The sequence below is a fragment of the Lissotriton vulgaris genome, chromosome 1_1 (genome assembly GCF_964263255.1).
Source record: "Lissotriton vulgaris chromosome 1_1, aLisVul1.2, whole genome shotgun sequence".
NCBI lineage: Eukaryota > Metazoa > Chordata > Amphibia > Caudata > Salamandridae > Lissotriton > Lissotriton vulgaris.
In genome coordinates this window covers 95,178,184-95,198,779 of record NC_141685.1, presented here as the reverse complement: position 1 = coordinate 95,198,779, position 20,596 = coordinate 95,178,184, and the positions used below count along the sequence as shown (strand labels likewise).

The 20,596-nt window shown below is 47.0% G+C and overlaps 1 long non-coding RNA gene across 1 annotated transcript; it reads right to left on the bottom strand.

Annotated features, from left to right (window-relative positions):
- Positions 1-12,826: 12,826 nt before the first annotated feature.
- Positions 12,827-19,394, bottom strand: LOC147737538 (uncharacterized). The gene is made up of 4 exons (XR_015299461.1): positions 19,263-19,394; positions 18,922-19,023; positions 18,765-18,837; positions 12,827-12,975 (listed from the first exon to the last, which is right to left on the bottom strand). It is a non-coding gene; the product is annotated as an uncharacterized LOC147737538 (long non-coding RNA).
- Between the last annotated feature and the right edge of the window lie 1,202 nt (positions 19,395-20,596).

Genomic DNA, 20,596 nt, shown 5'->3' with positions numbered 1-20,596 from the left:
AAGACCCGCCTGGCCCCGAAGGGGCTCTCCAATTTCTTTACGGTGGAGCGTGCCCACCGGGTACCCGGCGGGACACCTACTCCGGGGGCTGCCCCGCGTCCCATCCTGGCGAGACTTTTCAACTTTAGAGACCGCAACACTATTCTCCAAGCGGCCAGAGTGGCACCACCTATCCACATCCAGAACTCTCGGATATTCTTCTTCCCGGACTACACGGCGGAGGTCACCCGCAGAAGGAGAACGTTCCTGGAGGTAAAGAAAACACTTCGCGAACAGGAATTGCCATACTCCATGCTGTTTCCGGCCCGTTTGAGAGTGGTGGCCGACAAGAAGGTCTGGTTCTTCGACTCGGCTGAGTCGGCAAGAGAATGGCTGGAGGGATGGCGCACGGTGGAACGCACTTCTCATCGCCGACGCAACAGGCCAGAAGACGACGACCGGCCGGGCTCACAATCTTCAGCTAGGGGAAGCGCGAGCGAATCGCCGTCACAGGAACACGCTGGGGCCGCTGGGGGTGAATGAAACCCGCACGTGATGGACTGAATGGACTCTGATTTACTCCCATGAGGATTGCTTTTCACGTCGTTCTTGGACGCTGGCCTGGACATCCCGAGGGCGGCAGAGGGACAGCCTGCTTTGGGGGACACTCTCCCCTGACGTGCAAGTACTCTGTTTTTGGCATGGGATAAGCGCTCTGCTGAGTTGGGGTGGCGGGCAGTTTTAAGTCCGTTTGGCAGGGAGGCAGGGTGGGGCGGGTTGGGGGGGGGGTTGGTTCTTCTTCATGGGAAATTCACAGAGTCGATCTCGAATTGTACAATGTACTTTGACTGCTATTGTAATGTTGCTGGTGCGATGGAGTCTATACTGGTTGTATTTGTTTCTAATCTCTATTGATGGCGGGTGAGCAGCTCAATACAGCGAGGGCGAATGAGACGCAAGCAAGCGGCTCTAATCTCCGACTTCTCGCCTGGAATGTGCGAGGCCTGGGTGATAAGGTGAAACGCGGCCTCGTTCTGTCCGAGGTGAAACGCTACAAACCAGACCTGATACTCCTGCAGGAGACCCACTTGGTGGGTAGTGCTACCAAGGCCTTGGACAGAAGGGGATATAGAATGTTAGTCCACTCCGAATTTTCTACTGGTTCACGGGGCACGGGCATACTGATCAGAAAATCCTCCCACTTCATTACCCTTAGCACTAGAACCGACACACAGGGTTGCTTTGCAGCGGTGGCGGGACAGTGGGACGGACGCCCCTTAACAGTAGTTTCAGTATACATTCCGCCTTCGCTGCACTCGGTGATGCTACCGGCCCTGGGTGACTTCTTACTGTCCCTCCCGGAGGGGGACATGCTCATAGGTGGGGACTTCAACGCAGCTGCAGATCCGCAGCTCGACAAGTTCCCGGCGACCGCCCTTCCGGGGGGTCCCTCCCGGTTTCGGCGATTTCTAGAGGCACTGGGGCTGGTGGATGTTTGGCGCCATGTTCACCCGATGGTCCGACAATACACGTTCCACTCCACCGTTCACAATAGTCTATCCCGCATTGACTACTTCCTGGCTTTAGGGGATGGACTACAGCGCGTAGATGAAGTGGATATACACCCTCGGGGCATCTCAGACCATTCGCCACTGACTCTCACTATCACCTCACAGACACGATCCCGCCGCCGCATATACCCCATTCATGCCTCCTATCTTAAAGTCCCGAAGGTCAGGAAGGCCCTGCAGAAGGCCACGGAACACTATTTCACTGAAAATTAACCAACTGTGGCCTCGGCTGAGGTTCTCTGGGAGGCCTATAAAACAGTGTTGCGGGGGCAGGCGATAGGCTCTATAACGGCGCATAGAAGGGAACAGACAGCTGAACACTCGGCCCTCGAGCTCCGACTACGCGCGGCCACTACTGCCCATGAAGCCGATCCCACGGAAGATACAGCACATACCCTCGCACTTGAACAGCGACTGTACGCAGACCATGCACGACTCACAACACAGGGACATATCACCGACACACAGAACCGGGTGTACGATGTGGGGGACAAGGCAGGGAAGATGTTGGCCTGGCTCGACAAAAGAGGGGGTAGCTCCAGAGGGATTCAGCAGGTGAGGGATGACGAGGGCAGGATTCTGACCGACCCCGATCGAGTGGTAGAGGCGTTGGCGTCCCACTTTGAAAAAGTATACACCCCTGAACGGGAAGTTACCACGATTGCGGCCCAATGCGCACTAAGCAGTATAGACATCCCAACGCTGCAGCCGGAGGCCATAGCTGATCTGGAGGCACCGTTTACTGCAGATGAACTACGGGTGGCCATCGGAGCCCTCCGAACAGGCAAGGCACTGGGGCCAAATGGCATTCCAGTCGAGTGGTTCCAAGCACGTACTGACGCTCTTTGCCCGCACTTGCTTAAAATGTATGTGGAATGTCGAGATAAGGGGATGCTCCCGTTGGACCAGCGGACGGCCACAATTGTGGCTATCCCTAAGCCCGGTAAACCCCCCGAGGAGTGCTCATCCTACCGCCCTATCTCTCTGCTTAATGTGGAGAGTAAAATCCTAGCAAAACTCCTGGCTAACCGTCTAATGCCGCACCTGCCCGACCTTATCCACCCGGACCAGTCGGGATTCATGCCCCACAGAAACACCGCGCTCAATCTCAGAAGGGTGCACGGGGTGCTGGCGAGGGCGGACTGCATTGGCGAGACTGCGGCTATACTGGCGCTAGACGCGAAAATGGCCTTTGATCTGGTGGAGTGGGCCTACCTCTTTGAAGTCCTTTTGTGCATGGGATTTGGCCCAAACTTCATCTCATGGATAAAATTACTTTACACAGCACCAGTGGCACACGTGGTGGCGAACGGCCACATATCACACACTTTTCCGCTTGGACGTGGCACCCGGCAGGGCTGCCCTCTTTCCCCCCTTCTCTTTGCACTCTCCCTAGAACCTCTGGCTATCCGCATCAGAACTACCCCCTTACTTAAGGGGATTAAATGGAGGGAGGGGTGGGAGGACCGCCTATCTCTGTATGCAGACGACATGCTGGTATACCTAACGGATCCCGAGCATGGCGTACCGGCTCTTTTGCATCTCTGTAACGACCACGGCGAAGTTTCAGGCTACACCATCAACTGGAACAAGTCAGAGTTGTATGTCCTGACAGGGGTCCACCCAACGCTTGGCCCGGACTGCCCTCTACGGCTGGCCGGTTCCTCATTCAAATATCTAGGCATCCACATTACGAGTGACCCTACCGAACACGAGAGGCTGAACCTCTTGCCACCAGTGGATCGTCTCAAACAAGACGCAGGCTTCTGGGCAGGATTGCCGTTAACGATGCTGGGGAGAGCTGCCTTGTTTAAAATGAAGTCCTTACCCCGTTTACTATACATCCTAGACAACACTCCATTCCCAGTGTCAACGGGATACTTCAGGAAGGTCGCAGCAGTAGTCTCCGGATTGTTGTGGGGCAACCGCCCTGCGCGTATAGCCCAAGCCAAACTCTGCAGGTGCTGGTACGAGGGCGGCATTGCACTCCCGAACCTGCATCTATATTATTGGGCAGCACAACTCAGGCCCATTAACCAGTGGCTGCATGCATCGCAATCAGACCCGGCGTTCCAAGCGGACAGGGCTCAGTTAGGCGCCAATAACATACTGGCACCGCTTTATGATCGGAGGAAACTTAGACCACTGGTGGGCCCCACTAGGCTCACTGTGGCCACTTGGCATGCAGCCACCGCTGCGCTAGGGTGGAAAGGCACGCTCACTAAACTCACTCCGCTCTGGGACGCGCGTGCCTTGGGCAATCTTCGGGTCAGTAAGGGGTTCTCCCGATGGGATGACATCGGAATCTCCACGGTGGGGGATATGTGGGAGCGAGGGGATGTCATCACCTTCGCCCGTTTGAAAGAGATTTATGATCTGGGACCACACGAAACATACCGGTATGTACAAATCCGCCATGCACTACTATCGGCCATCCCGGCTGGTTCGACTTTTCCTGAGTCCTCCCCGCTTGAGGATCGCCTCCTGACGGACTATATGGTAGAGAAGGCGACCTCCCTCACATACCGGAAGCTCCTTAATAACTCTCCGGATCCGCTGATATCCCTTAAGGAGAAATGGGAGCGAGAGTTAGGCGCGCTTGACGAACATGAGTGGAATGAGGCATTGGCTTCCCCCAAGGAAGCAGGCATATCGGCCAGGATGAGGCTAATCCAGCTCAAAGTCCTCCATAGAACATATTACACTAGAACACTACTACACCGCATTCAAACGGACCCCTGATCCCTTTTGCTTGCGAGGCTGCGGGGAGGAGGGCACCTTCTTCCATACATTCTGGGATTGCCCACGCATACACAACTACTGGCGTCAGGTCCTACGCCCTGTATCACAGGTGCTGGAGGTCTCGGTACTACCGGAGCCTCGACGGTGCCTCCTCAATGTATGGGAACCAACAGATTTGTCCCGGCACGGCCGCCTTTGGGTGACACTGGGTATGATGGTAGCAAAGCGAGACATTGCGCAGCGTTGGGGGGTGGCGGACCTCCCGACAACATCACAGTGGTGCATTAACATGGACAGAACGATGGTTACAGAAAGGGCGGTATACTTAATCCGAGCTTGTCCTGGCAAGTGGAACAAGGTATGGTCCCCGTGGAACACTTACCGGGGTGACATCTGCGACCCGCTGCCAGAAGATGACCCAATGGACTCGGATGAGGATGACGGGTTGGAGTGAGGGTGGTTGGCTGTGGGGTGGGGTCCTTCAGGAGGGATTGGGGGGGGCGATGTTTCCTTTACACCCTATGTTAACTCATGGATGCAAATGACGTTGTTTTAATCCAGGTGTACTCTCGCATCGATCTAGCAATATACATAGTCAATGATCGCACTGTGATTTCCCAATGTTCGACTGTTCTTTTAGTTAGTTTCAGAAAATGGAAAATGAGAACCTCATTCACCCTGCATGGAACATTTGCTTTTGTCCTTCACTACTTTCGCCGGCGGCCTTTACTGATATGACTTTTGCAACAACCTGCACTGTCTGTATTTATGACTCTCGTTCCAATGTGACGCTCCAGATTAGCGGCCGGCCCTCTTGGGTTGTAGGCGACATGCTGTGTAAAGATGTGAAGGTATAATAAAGGTTTTCGAAAAAAAAGAAAAAAAAAAAAGAAGACTATAAACTAACTAAGCTAGATGTGACTTTATAACTGGTTAATCAAATGTTTCTGGAGGTTTAGTATATATAAAGAACTCCTTTTTTCTATGGCGTGTCATATAATGTACACAATGTCAAAAAAATTCAATACTGCTTTTATATCAATTTACTTTTGAAAGCTTGAAGTGAAAGAGAATTCTAAATGTCATTTGCTTATGAGTAGGCGCTAATGACTATTTCCAGATGACAATGTAGTTAGCATTTTTTGTAAAAGATGTGTTAGAAGTATGGGTAGGGAAAATGGCTATTTTGGCTAAAGGCTCCCCTTTCTTTATGCATGCTAGTTTTAATTTGTAAACAGAATCACAATTTTTTATGTGGTACACTGTAATGTTAGATTAATCTGTTTTACCCTTTTGATAAGCAGGAGAAGACGATGAACCGTTTTTTTGTCCCTGGTTTTAAATGGATTCAGGTTGGACCAGAAGAGGTTTTGGTTGACTTTGCCTCAGATAATGGTTGTTTCCCGCATGCTGCTTTCATGCGACTTAAATCCCTTCAATGGAAGAGGCGGCTGCATGCCTGCATATATGGCCAGATCAGTACTTGGCTGTTTCGGTTCTCCAGTGGGGCTAGAATAGAAGCTGTTAAGGGCAGGGGCTTAGCTTCCTATTGGTGCAGCAGGTGCAGTGGCACCAGGTCCCAGATCCCTTAAAGACCCACTGAACCCTGATAACTGCTGTTTGTCACAGTACAAAGGCCGGAGGGGCAGACAGAACAATGATTATTGCTGTTTTCCACAGCCCAAATAAACGGCAGAGGTCACATTTCCTTTCTTGCCTTGGGGCCCAGGGCACACTGGCTAGGCCACTGGTTAAGGATGCAGTGGGGAAGAAGTGGCAAGACAGGTGGATTATCTAAACAGCTCGACGATGACTTCATGCCTGGCTATTAAAGTATTCATTACAATTAAAGACTGAAGCAGGAATAGAAATCATAATATAGGAAGGCCTATGTACAAATGCAGCTCGATTAGCGGCTGCCTTTAACTTCTCACTTATCACCTCTCCTAATTTACAGTTTTATATTAGATGCAGACATAAATCGTGACCAATGAATATGTTTATCTATCTTTAGGTTCAAATGACCCATCTTTTCCATATGCAAGTATCAGACAGGTCGGAAACGCCTAATGGCTTTGAACTTGATAAAGCCACATTAATCACTGGTCTTGAAATGCAAATGGCAGCATTAGGCATGCAGAGGTGTATTCTACGTAATCTCATTATATTCAGGGTACGGGAGAGTGTTTAGGGCATAAAGCACTTTGACAAAAACATTTCTGCCACCATAGAAATTCAATCTTCCTTGTCCTACCCTAGTATACAAGTAGTATCACATTCTTTGTATACCCGAATTAAATAGGCACACAAAATAGTACCGTATTTAAAGGCCCAGTTCAGAATTACATGGAAGGTGCACTGTCCCAGACTACACAACGGTGCAGTTTTCAGTGGGTGCTATCATCCCACACAGGGGGGGTACCCCAGATTATGCTGGAAAAAACATGTGGTGCCCCAACATAGGCGCAGTTGTAAACCACCAGTCTGCTTACATAGTAAAGCGTCTGGCAGCTATTAAGTGAGGTGGCACGTTTCCCCTGCAGGTGGTTGGGGTCTGTCACCATCCTGTCAGGTGGGGGGTATACAATCAGTGCGCCTTCTGACTGCTTGTTTGCCTTTTCGCCCGTGTCAATAATACAGTGCAGTCCTTGGAGGAGTAGTCAATTTGTATTCATGAAAGACACTTGTGTTTCTCGGATGTGTAATCCCCAGATGATGCCTGAACTGTTCCCTCATGGGCTATTTGTACATCGTATTGAATTGTATGGTCTTATGAGGACTGTTAATAATAATAAAAAAGATTTAGTGAGTGCTTATTGCCCTCTATGTCACTCTACTTCTAAGCACCTAATACAGCTTGTACAGTGCTTACAGTCATCTGCTCACTTACATTATGCTTAATATAAATAGTGCACAATTTAGGGGTTTGTGTCTGCCTACAACGTGGACCTGATACAAATAGCAGTACCTACAAGGTGGATGTTACAATTCAACAAGAGTCTAAGATACTCCAGCACAGATGACTTTGCATCAACATTACGGGGCATCAGTCTTGATGGCAAGCCAACTTAAAACGTATCAGTATTGTATACATTATTATCAGAGATTATACTTGCCTCTTGGATACAACTTTGCAACGGAATTTTATTAATTTGTGTACAGTTGTGTGTATACAATAAAACAACCTCCCCACCATAATTGATCTGTCTGTTCATCTTTTTGGGATCTGGAGTAGCATGCTACTCGCAGAAAAGCACTTCCACACTTCATCAGGGGTAGCAAGCGCTATATAAATGCAAAACCTTCCCTCTTCTGTCCCCCACAATCTTTCTTAATCCAACTAACAGACCAACATGTCCAGCTCTCATATACATTTTATATTTCCCTATACTAATGCACCACTAATCATTTTTGGATCCTAGAGTAGTGTGCTACTCGCCGAAAAAGCGCTTCAAAGTTCGTATGGGGTAGTAAGTGTTATGTAAATCTAAATACATTACAATAACTGTTTACATCGGGCTGCACTAACACGAGGATAGAAGTAGAGTGGGGATTAGAGTTTATCTGCCCAGAACAAATCATACTACAGAAAGTGTGTGAACAGTCTATATGTTGTGCGCCTGGCAGACAAAAACACAGCAGAGGTGGGAAGAAGGTAGGTAATCTGATGGTCAGAACTATGTGGAAAGAGGCAATCACTTTGGGCAGAAAAGAGGGCTTACGCGGAGGACTACTTTGTTTGGATGGACAGCAAGAAAGGGAGGTCTGGAAGATAAGCCTGAAGCTCACTCATCCTGCAAGCAGAAGTGATGGCAAGCAAAAAAGCAGTCTTCTAAGGAGGCGAAGAGCACAATTATGTAGGCGCTCAAAGGGAGCACACATAAGATAAGTGAGGTCAACTCCCACTAGGGTATTACGAAAGAAGAAGGAGGAAAGAGATGAGTAATGCACTTCAGAAATCTGTTAACAATAGGATCGAAGGCCATGCTCAAGAGCTCGGGGTACCAAACTTGGGACTGATCGTGTTTGATCTTCTTCAGCAATCTTGGCAGAAGTGGTACAGGAGGCCGCAACTCCACTCGCAACGAAAAGGGTCGCAGAGCGAGAGCCTCTTTGGAAACTCTAACACGCAGAACTGCTGACATTGAGCGTTCTCTTCGGTGGCGAATAGATCTAACCAAGGCTCTCCCCACTACTGAAAGAGACCTAGCACGACCTTCCAGTAAAGATGCCATTTTCATCCATCATGCACTGGCGGCTGAGTTTGTCCGTCCTTGCGTTCAGTGAACCTGTTAAGTGTTGAACCACCAGAGATATGCCCTGATGTTCCAGCCATGTCCAAAGGCGAAGAGCCTCTTGACATACGGTCCACGACCCCACCCTGCCCTGTTTGTTGCAGTACCACATGGCGGTGGTGTTGTCCGTGAACACCTGCACCACTCTTCCTTTCACAGAAAGAAGGAATGCCTTCAGTGCAAGACGAATCGCCCGGAGCTCCAGCGGGTTGATGTGGTGCCTGGACTCCGCCAGAGACCAGAGGTCTTTGATCTCCACCATTCCCATATGGCTGCCCCAACCCAGGAGTGACGCATCCGTCACTACTGTGAACTCAGGTTAGGGAAGGTAGAGGGATCTGCTGTTGACCCAATCCTGGTTCGTGAACCACCACTGCAACTGACTTGCAGTCCCCTCTGAAATCTGAACGTCATCGGAAAGATTCCCCTGGTGCTGCGCCCACTGGAACTTCAGGTCCCACTGCAGAGCACGTATATGCCATCTGGCATGATGCACCAGCAGGATGCAGGAGGCCATGAGGCCCAGCAGCATCAGGGTCATTCTCACAGAACACCGGGATGGAGGCTGAAACATCGGTATCATAGCCCCAATATACTGGACTTGCTGCTAGGGAGGATAGACCCAAAACTGTGCTGTGTCCAGAACCGCTCCGATGAAGAGGAGCTTATCGGATGGAATCAGGTGCGACTTCAGCACGTTAACTGAGAAGCCCAGCAAATGCAGGAAGTCTGTCGTAGTCTGGAGGTGGGAGCCTTCAACAGCCAGTCGTCGAGATAGGGGAAGACTGGAACCCCTGATCTGCGCAGATGAGCTGCGACTACCGCCATCACTTTCCTGAACACCCGGGGGAGGGGGGGGGGCTGGTAAGGTCAAAGGGGAGCGAGGTAAACTGAAAATGCGCGTGGCCTACCGTGAGCCATAGGTAATGCCGGTGGGCAGGCAAGACGGGGATGTGAAAGTAAGTGTCCTGCAAGTCCAACGCTACCATCAAATCTCCAGGGTCGAAGGCAGATAAGACCTGAGCCAAGGTTAACAACTTGAACTTCTCCTTTCGGAGAAAGCGGTTGATGTCCCTGAGGACTAAGCTAGGATGCAGGCCTTTGTCCTTCTTGAGTACCAAGAAGTAGTGGGAGTAGCAACCCCGACCTACTTCTGGCACAGGGACGCATTTGACAAAGAGATCCATAACTTCCTGGAATTGAAGGGCCAAATGATCCTCCGACATGGGATGAAATCACCACAAACTGCATGACCCTTACGCACTCCGCTGCTTGCGGAACTCCGCGTAGACCGCCAGAGTTTTTTTGTCACTTTGCGGAGCTCCTCACTGAGGAACTCTGCATAAGCTTAATAATATCATGAAAAAATAGATATCAGTCATATGTTAAGAAACAAGGGTGAGTAGAAACCTTTTGGGTGGAGTAAAATTTAAGACATTATTATTGTGATTTTTTGGGCAATTAGTTGATTTTTGCAAGCACTAACACTTCTCTGTGTAAAGTAAAGACCTTGAGAGTTTTGTAACTTTCAGATACTCAAATTGTGGATTCTGTTTCAATGAAAAATATTTCCAGGCCTGAAATTTTTTTGGAGGTTGCATGCGGGCAGCCTTAGTTATCCTGCAAGAGTTTCTTGATGAATTCTATTGCAACTACAATATGTGCTCTCTCATGTAAAGTCAGGTTGTTAGAAGCTTTTCTGCAACTCAAGATACGCCTTACTTTTCACCTGGTGTGGATGCATTTCTCATGTTTAGTGATATCTCCTTTCTGAGTATAACGTTTCTGGCTTTCCCCTCCTGCATATGGCTTTAGTCCAGTGTGAATTCTTTCATGTGAAATGACATTGTATTCAAGACTAAACCTTATCTGACATTCAGAACACACATAGGCTTTTTCCCCCGTGTGAGTTCGCTCATGTCAAGTGAGAAGTAATTTGTACCCAAAACATTGCTTGCATTTCGAGCACTCATAAGGTTTTTCCCCCAGAGTGAGATCGCTCATAAAGCATAACACTGTCTTTCAGATTCAACCTTTTATGGCATAAGGATTTTCTCTAGTGTGGAGTTTCTCATGGTGAAATAGCATTTTTTCTGCAGCTTTTCTGGCATTCAGAGCACTCATAAGGTTTTTCATCAGTATGGAGTCGCTTATCGTTAGTGAGGCTGGGCCTATCAAATAGGAATTTCTGGCATTCACAGAAATTGGTAATGTTTTTCCCCTGTGTGCGTCTGCTCATGTAGAGTGAGATTGAGTTTAAAATGTATGCTTTTCTGGCTTTCGGAGAACTGATTATTTTGATGGTGTGTGTTCTTATGGCGCTTGTAACCATCTCTACCTCTGAATCTTTTCTGACATTTAGAGCACTGATAATTTTTTTTCTCCAGTGTGGATTTTCACATGTTCAGTGAGATGAGATTTTTGTCTGAAACATTTTTGGCATTCGGAGCACTGATAAGGTTTTTCCCCAGTGTGGGTTCTTATATGCCGAGTGAGACGGCTTTTTACACAGAAACATATCTGGCATTCGGAGCACTGATAAGGTTTTTCCCCAGTGTGGATTCTTATATGCTCAGTGAGACTGCTTTTTTGACTGAAACATATCTGGCATTCAGGGCACTGATAAGGTTTTTCCCCAGTGTGGATTCTTATATGCTGAGTGAGACCACTTTTTTGACTGAAACATATCTGGCATTCAGAGCACTGATAAGGTTTTTCCCTAGTGTGGGTTCTTATATGCACAGTGAGATGTTTTTTTTCACTGAAACATTTGTCGCATTCAGTGCACCGATAACGTTTTACCCAAGTGTGGGTCCTTGTATGTTTAGTGAGTCTCATTTTGTCACTGAAACATCTCTGGCATTCAGAGCACTGATAAGGTTTTTCCCCAGTGTGGAATCTCACATGTGCAGTTAGAAGTGATTTATGTTTGAAATGTTTTGGGCATTCAGAGCACTGATAACGTTTTTCCACAGAGTGGGTTAATTCATGTCGATATAGACTCGGTTTGATACTAAACCTTTTCTGGCATTCAGAGCACTGAAAAGGTTTTTCCCCAGTGTGGATTCTCATATGCTCAGTGAGATAAGATTTACGCCTGAAACTTTTTTGGCATACTTTGCACTGAGAGTGGTTTTCCCCTGTGTGCATTCTGTCAAATTCTGAGAGATAAGATTTATGGCTGTATCTTTTTGGGCACAGGTAACTTTTTTCCCTAACTTCGGTTATTTTGCCTCAATTTTAGAGTCAGGCTTGTTTAGATAATGTTCAGCACTATCTCTAAAACAAATTGTGTGTAATCTTCTCAACACTTGAATTGAGCAAAAAATGTCGGGAAGCAGTCCTGTAACACCTGTTGAAATTTTCTAACAGATAATAGTCTTTAGGTAATAGCCTCTCCGGCAGCAACTTAATTTGTGACTGAAGTTTTTCTCAAATTTATTTGTATAGGTTCTTAGCAATGCAGTAATAAGGTGTTAGTCTGATATTTAATGATTAAACTGATAAGTACCTTTTTGCACTGGTGTACTGGCAGTAACTGAGGGCGTTAGAGTACTATTGTGGATCATTAGTCGCAGAACATCAGTTCCTTCTACCCTTTCTATGTTTGGGGTAAGGTTAAGGTTAGTAGTTCTGAGGATGAGGATTTATTTACATTAGCTATAGCGCAACGGTGCTCCTTTAATCCATTTATATATTTAACAGTTTTACATATCACTCCTGCACAACAGATAATGTTGAGGCGATTTACATAGAATTACAGAACAGTACACAATAAAAAGGAAACACTCTGAGATGGTCATTAACACAATAAAGTGGTGAATTTTTAAGGTTTTCGCAAGAGTGAGCAGAGTGGGTCAAGGTGTTATATCCCGAGGCAGATAGTCTCAAACTTGCGTAACTGGTTAAAAACGGTTGTTGAACAAAGGTGATTTTCCAATCTTTTGGTTGTTAATGTGTCAGCTTCGGAGTCTTCTTTCAGCGTCTTTTCTTTGATGTTATGCAGAAGATACCTTTTGTTATAACTTTCTTTTATGCAGTGTGTGCTTCCTCTCTGGAATTACATGATGCTTTAGATGAACGTTATTCTGTCATGCTGAGGCAATTTGTCTTTCTGATAATATTTCAGATGAGGATGCTGAAGCGGTCTTTCTACATTATTTTTGATGCTGTGTGCACAGATATGGCTTTTCTCTGGGTTAATGAAATACAAAATTGAGACTTCACTTACAGGTATAGTACTTTCCTCGCCACACTTAGATTTTTGGAAATTGTTTAAACGTAGAATGCTGGATGTCCTTCAGTTTTTCAAAATAATCCTTCTTATGGCACTGACACTCAGTTGCTTAGTGCTAAATCTTGCTTTCTTCGTCAGTAATTTCAATCACCTATAGTATTAAAATTAAATAGTTAATACATGTACATTTCCAAAAATATAATTTACAAGCCAAATCAATGCAGAATTTTGAATATGCTGAGCTGTTTTTCAGACAGAGCAGAGTGTAGAATGGTAGCATGAGAGTACTTGGATGTAGGAGTGAGGTTTTGTAGAATTTTCAACATTTTATTAAGCTCACAAAGGATACATGTACCCTATGGAGTTGCAACATAGAATCCCAAAGGCAGATATGAAAGTCATATGGACTGGCACCAAACAGATATTAAAAAAAGATATACTATTAATTAATTTGTAATGCAGATTTCTGGGAAGGGAATGACTCCTCCACGGACAACAGGCGTTTTCCCCTGCCCTGAGTTACCACCTACTTGTATCTGGCTTCCTGACTTTTGAGCTCTGGCCTCTGCCTCAAGCAAATCTATTGTGTGCTGCGAGGACTATGCCTAGACCTATCCCTCAACTATGGTCCAGAGTGTGAATCAAGGGCAATGAAATTAAGGCGTACTTTCATGTGTTCATTTTATTCCACCTGATCATTAGTTGTTAGGTTTTTCTGCACCTGGATTTACTGGGTGCAGAAAACCAGGACACAATCTTTTTCCAGACAGAAAACTTAGACTGAAAAGACGCATAAGACTCTGGGTGCAGCAGAAGCAGCCAAGACTTATGCTGTTTTTTTTTCACTAACTGGGGGAAACACACTATTCTTCCCTCTGTTGGTGTTCACAGTTGTTGTCGGCCTGTGATTCGGTGTTGAGTGCAGAGCGTATCGATTAGAGCTGAGGGGCCGAGCCGAGGAGGAGTTGACGAGCAAGCGGAGCAGAGCCTGGGACGACTGCCAGGGTTTGTTTTGTGACCGGTTCCCGCTTCACCCGCGTCCTGTTATACGGGCGCTTTAAGTTCTAAAGATCTGCGATGGAGGCAGGAACGGCCGCTGCCAGCACCGCGGTGCTAAGGCGCTGATGGTGCTGCTCGTGCGGCGGCTGCTGCAGGGCACCGAGGAGCACAGAGGAGCCTTGGCCTGCCACCTGATTTATGTCAAAAATGTGTTGAATTTTTTTTTTCCATAGTCCACAGGCAAAAATTACATCATCACTTGGTCCCACGCAGGGGATCAGAAAGCCTCAACAGAATTATAACAGGTGGACAAAGTGCATTGATCAATATAAATCAGCTCTTCCTCTTATTAGATAAGCCAAATGAAGGATACAGCTTCTAAGTGCCCCGGAGCTTAGAGAGAGAGATAAAAAAGGAAAAAAAGAAGATCATGCAACTTTGCTAAGCCATCAGATAGGTCTAAAGAAAACTCAACGGCCTTCTGTAACGGTAATTTCTCCAGGTTGCTCCACCGAGGTGTTGTATGCGGAATAGCCAAAAAACGTGGACAAACTCATCCTAATATGGGATAAGTAATTATGAATCTAACAAGGAACAAAGAAAAAAAACTAATAAAAAACCACTTCCCGGCGTGGCTACCGGCCGAGAAAGATGGCTCCATTCTAGCAGAGCTCTGTGACTGCAGGGCACCTTCCCAGACAATCCGCACAATAATCCTGACTTCAGCAGGCGCTGCTACGGCTGTATACAAAACGGGAGATCTTGCGGTGACCCGGTGAAGCAATCCGCTACTCCAGACTCCTAAAACTCAAGCGGCTACGAGACAGTGCAACCGGGGCCTAACAGCACTACGGAAGCCGGGGACTAAAGTTTCACGGCGGCCCGGCATACAGATGACCCGACAAGAACTGCTCCTGGACACAGAATAAAGGCGGCGAAAACCAAAACGGAAGCGGCTGCGCGCACAGGACATCCTCGGACTACAAGGTACTGGCGACTGCTGGAGGAGGCAGCGAGGGGGCTCTGAGTGAAAACCCGACCTTTTCCGGGCAGGGACTGTGGACTGGGGACGCCGCAGTACGGCGGCACAAAATGGCAGCTTAATCCTGGAACCACCGGCCTCTCTGTTACCGCCGCTGAGCACACCAGCCCGCTCACCTGCCTCACACGCAGCACTAGCTGCAAATCAGTGACACCAGCAGGCATTTTAAGGGGCATACCCTAGATAGCACTGTGCGAAGACACCCGGCGTTGTCTCACGAGCTTAGCGGGGGCTATAGGGAGCAGTTCCACGGCTGAAAGACAGGAGCTGGAGGTACCACAGGCCGCTGGTTCTACACAGCGGACCAGCCCAGCGCAACGCAGGCCCACACGCATTCCCGGAGTCACCAAGGAACACACTGTACAACACATCGAGGAACAGTTGGCAAACGGGGCTCTTCTCCTGTTCCCACGAATTTTTGGGTGCGTGTCCACTGCGATCAAGTACCATGACGGGCAGGGGGCCCAAGGTGCAACAGCCTCCGCGCTTGGAAAAATATGCCTATGTAAAAGAACCCCAGAATGGTCACCCGAAAGCAAAGCGCCACGCACATCATCCCAGACGACCAACCCGCATGGTGACGCCGAACAGGTCACCCTGAACGACGTCATGGCGGCATTGCACACAATGCAAACTTCAATGGGCACATTCTCCACTGATATCTCCCTGATAAGGGCGGACTTCTCCAAGTTGTCAGACCGTTTGATTGAGGTGGAAAAAGCTACATCGGGGCTAACTGACGACAAAGCGGCCTTGAAACACAAAGTACAAAAACTGGAAGATGACAATCTGCTATTAAAGGCGATACTTGACGAACAGGAAGGCCACTCACGGCGCAACAAAGTACGCCTGGTGGGTGTACCGGAAACAACAAACAAAGCTGCAACCGAAGGGCCTGTCAAATTATTTCTCAGTAGAACGTGCCCACTGGGTGCCAGGGGGGAAACCGAAACCAGGGGCACCACTGCGTCCAATCTTAGAGAGGATCTTCAACTTTCGCGACCGCGATGCCATCCTGCAGACAGCTCGAATGGCTCCACCAGTCAAAATTGACAATGCAGAGGTCACCTTCTATCCAGACTACACGGCAGCGGTGGCACAATGACGACGAAATTTCACGGAAGTGAAAAGGGAACTCTGTTCTAGAGAATTCAAATACTCAATGCTCTTCCCAGCGAAGCTGCGTGTTGAAGCGGAGGGAAAAACCTGGTTTTTTGAATCGTCTAAAGATGCGCAAGATTGGTTGGAGGGCTGGCGGCAGACAGGGAAACCCAGGAACCGGGATGCAAGACATAATAACCGATAATGGAAAAGACAGAAGCCCACAACAAACTGCATCACTGAAGCGACGCTATGACTTGGCTTTTTAAGGATTAAGGACCTCACAGGCTGCCACGCTTCACAACACCGCAGTAGGAGACTATGATATGGACACGGCCCGAGATTGGGCGGTGAGCGCAGGGTGATGGGTACTGTTACATTGACCTTCCTTACAATGGGTCGATTAAGGACGTGATACACAGGCAAGTTATGAAGACTCCTACAGGTAGGACCTACCGTGATGTTGGTAGCGCTGCATGGACATTGATGGGTGGGAAGGAGGCTATAACAGTCACGGTAGTCTCACCCTCACGAACACTACATTTTGTTCTGGGAAGTAAGCACTCTGCTCAGTTGGGGGTGGTGGATGGTTCTGTATCCGCGAGGCAGGGTGGGGGGTTGGGATTTTGGTTGCGATAAGTTTCGGTTTGTTTTGGTCTCTGGTGAACAATGACCACTTTCTTCAGGGACTACAATTGTTTATCGGGGGCCATAATGAGCAATTGGAGATGGGGACAGTCACAGAAACGATGGGGGGGAGGGCAGGGTTTGGGATTAGGGGCCAAGGATTCTTGAAGCAACTGTTACAGTGTTTACGTTTAATATGTTACGTTATTTCAAGGAACAAGTTTACGTGTCAACTATACAATCTATGCGCACACAGGGCAGGTCATGTACAGCAGGTATCAACAGTAGTCACTGACCATAGGATATACATATCAAGCACGACGTGACACCACATGAGGGGCAGGAGACCAACACTCAGTTACCACTTCAGCCGGGCCCTCCCTTGTCCATAATTTCGTGGAACGTGATTGGGTTGGGTCATAAGATTAAACGAGGGCTGGTCCTATAGTACCTGAAGCAAAAGGGGCCCTCGATTGTTCTACTCCTGGAAACATATTTGACAGGAACAACATGCAAGGCACTAGATAGATGGGGCTTTAAAATGGTAGCTCACGCAGAGTTCACATCTGGCTCTAGAGGGGTGGGAATCCTGGTCCATAAGAGCTCCACATTCATGATTAAGAACACTTGGACTGATGCACAGGGACGATTTGCGGTACTAACTGGGCAGTGGGAAGGTAGGTTGTATCACGTGCTCTCCGTTTATGTTCCCCCTACACTTCACCAGCAAGCATTTCAGGACCTCGGGAGGCTCCTGCTGGACCTTCCAGAGGGAGAACTGATCATGGGTTGAGACTTTAATACAGTAATGGATCCGACCATCGACCGCCACCCGTCCAGGGAAGCAAGCCGCTCCAATCAAGCCCTGCAAGATTTCATACACGCAATGGGAGTGACTGACATTCGGCGACTTAAGCACCCAACAGAGCGTCAATACACATTTCTCTCCATGGCACACAGGAGCCTCTCCCGAATAGATTATATATTGACACTGGGTATTACGCCTGAGAAAGTGAAACAGGTAGAGCATCTACCGAGGGGCATATCAGATCACTCTCCAGTCCAACTCATATACACCGCCTATATCCCTGGCAGACGGAGGATCTATCCGCTTTTTCCTGGGTTCCTGAAAAATGCCAAGATTGCAAGAGACCTAGTTAAATCCACTACACAATACTTTGCAGAAAATGTTCAGTCAGTTCAATCCCCCAGCACACTATGGGAGGCATATAAAACCGTTATTAGAGGGCAGGCCATCTCGACGATCACGAGACACAAACACTCACAAAGAGAAACCATAGAAGAACTAGAGGAGGCCACCCAGCAAGCGGAGAAAGCTCACGCCGCAGGCCCCACTGAGGTTACGGCACACGCTGTGGCGCTGGCTAGCCAAGAATTTAAGAATTATGCATGGGAAACAGCAAAGGCCAAAAGTACCAATACCTTCCACAGAATTTACGAACTGGGAGACAAAACAGGTAAAATGCTGGCATGGATAGAAAAACGCGAAAAAGCAAGTAGATGGATAGCACAAATTTTGGAGAAGAATGGAGGCAGCACCAAGCACGAAGTAAAACAGGACCAAAGTTGTATCAAAAAATATATATTTTTTTTATTTTTTCATATTTTCAAAGTGCACAGGACAGCCAACGTGTTTCGCTCCCCAACCGTGGGTGCTTCGTCAGGGCTGAAAACAACGTGAAATGATACACATATATTAATGACATATACTCAAATTAAACAATTACAAAAAAGAGACATACAAAATTAAAAGCATCAGATCAAGCTTCCGAGAGAAGAGATGACACAACACCTAAAAAGATCACAATAGCAATCCTATTTTCTGGAGAGCATGTTACCCAAATTTGAAATATCCATACAAAAAAGGTAGTGCAACATGGTAAATACAGTAATCACATTTGTTATGCGAAATAGTATACAACCATATATCAAGGGTTAAAAGAAAGATAAGTCAATAAAAAGAGTAAAAATCGAGCGGAGGTCAAGAAGGGGCGGGGAAAGATAGTGGAATAGAAAAAAGGTAGGAAATGAAAATCCCTTTAGATGGAACTATGCAAAATAGGAAATGATCACCAATGCTAAAAAACCACACAAACACGCGCCATATACTGGGCCCAATTGTTCGAGAATATATACAATATATTTCTCACCAAAGATACTGGTTAGTCTTGATGTGACACAATGAAGTTGACAAGAAAGCTGGCCAATGAAGTGGTAGAGATGCTGAAATAACAGAGGACAAGATATATAAAATATGAAAAATTTAAATAAGCAGAATAGGTGTACTGAAATTCCTAATCTTCTCACCTAATACAAAGATTCCAATATTAGGAATAGAGATGTAAGCAAACGTCACGGACCGTCAAGTTGATAACATCAGTTGCATGAAGGGTAGTATCTCAATTGAATCTAAAAAGATAATAAAATTAGAGAAGTGTCGTGAATATCGCGACTTGCAGATAGTATAGACCAAAACCGAAATATCAGCAACTAAGTTAGTACTGATCCTATTTTGTACATACAGTGACAGGGGGGGGTTTGACGTGAGCGGTAAGATGGTGGAAGGAAAAGATAGTAAGAGGGGGGGGGTGGAGGGGGAGGGGAGCAGGGGAGGGTCTCATTAAAAAAGAATATCAGAAATAACTCACATTAGTATTTAGAGTAGACTGTACGTAGGGCGACGTATGTGCAGTCCTTAGTAAGCTGCTACCACACGTGCTGCAGTAGAAAATAAGAATCAAAGACATATAAATTACACCCATGAACAATCAAGGTGAAAAAAACGTGTGTCTACCTTTGACAGTAGACAAACTATAATATTAATCCCTAGCAATCTAATATTAAAAACATGTGTCTTACAAGTGCCCATTGGTAACATCTGTGAGATTATTACGCCGCCCAGCGTAACATGTATATATGCAAAGTAAATACTACCCTGCTTCCCCGGGGCAGCACACACCAGAAAATTAAAATATACTTCCGATGTACCAAATACACATCGGAAGTGTTTTAAGAGGCGAACGCATTCCAAATACGAATGCTGCCGGCTTAAAAGATTAGCGCACAACGGAAAAGTCATTACAAGTGCAAAGTGCACAATCACATTAAAGGAAAAAATTGATTTTTAAAGTAAGCTAAAAAGACATTCAAAGCGGGCACATAGAGTCTGCCGACCGGGAAGTGCCAAAGGAAACTGACTTGGCAGAATGAGGTTGATCAAAAGCATTTTGAAGTTGGCACTTACCTCCAAGCTTCGTCTTGTAGCAATGGCCCGTGACGGATTCGATCGAACAGGGTCTGCCAGATCGGATCCGGTTTTTAAAAACCGGCGCGCCGGTCACATGGTACATAATTACAAACACCTGAGTGTTTGCAAGAGGTAGCGACATGTAACCCAGCCCTGCATGGAGTGAAGAGCTGGAAAAAGGACAGCAGAACATCCGAGTGGGGCGGCCATGATGGACTAGTCAAGAATGCCCAAATGTTGTAGTGTAGACAGTATGTAAGTGAACAGGTATAAAACCCGAGCAATGTTTTGCCATAAATTCAGGGAAGAATCCCGAAAAAATTAAGGTAAAGGCGAACAAGTAAATAAGATTGTTATTGCAAAAACAACCTTTGTGAAGGGTGAAAAGAAGGCAAAAGTGACGCACTGAAGTGGCTGCCATGATGGACTGGTCAGTGGTCCACTGGAGGGTTGTATCAGGCTGATTACATAAACAATTTAAACTGACCCAAGGCATAATAGAACTGAATCAAAAGGAAAACGAACAGGTGGAAAAGGGCAAGCAACCTTGTGGACTGGTTACTACTATATTGTAAAGACAATCTCGGTCGGCAATAGAATATGTTGAATGGTGCAAAGTAAAAAAGGGGAGTACCGAGTACATAATGAAACAATAAAGAAACGAGTTAGACCCCCGGATCCGTAGAGTTGACCGGTCAACCAAAAGGTGTTATCATTAACATGTTCCAAATTGTA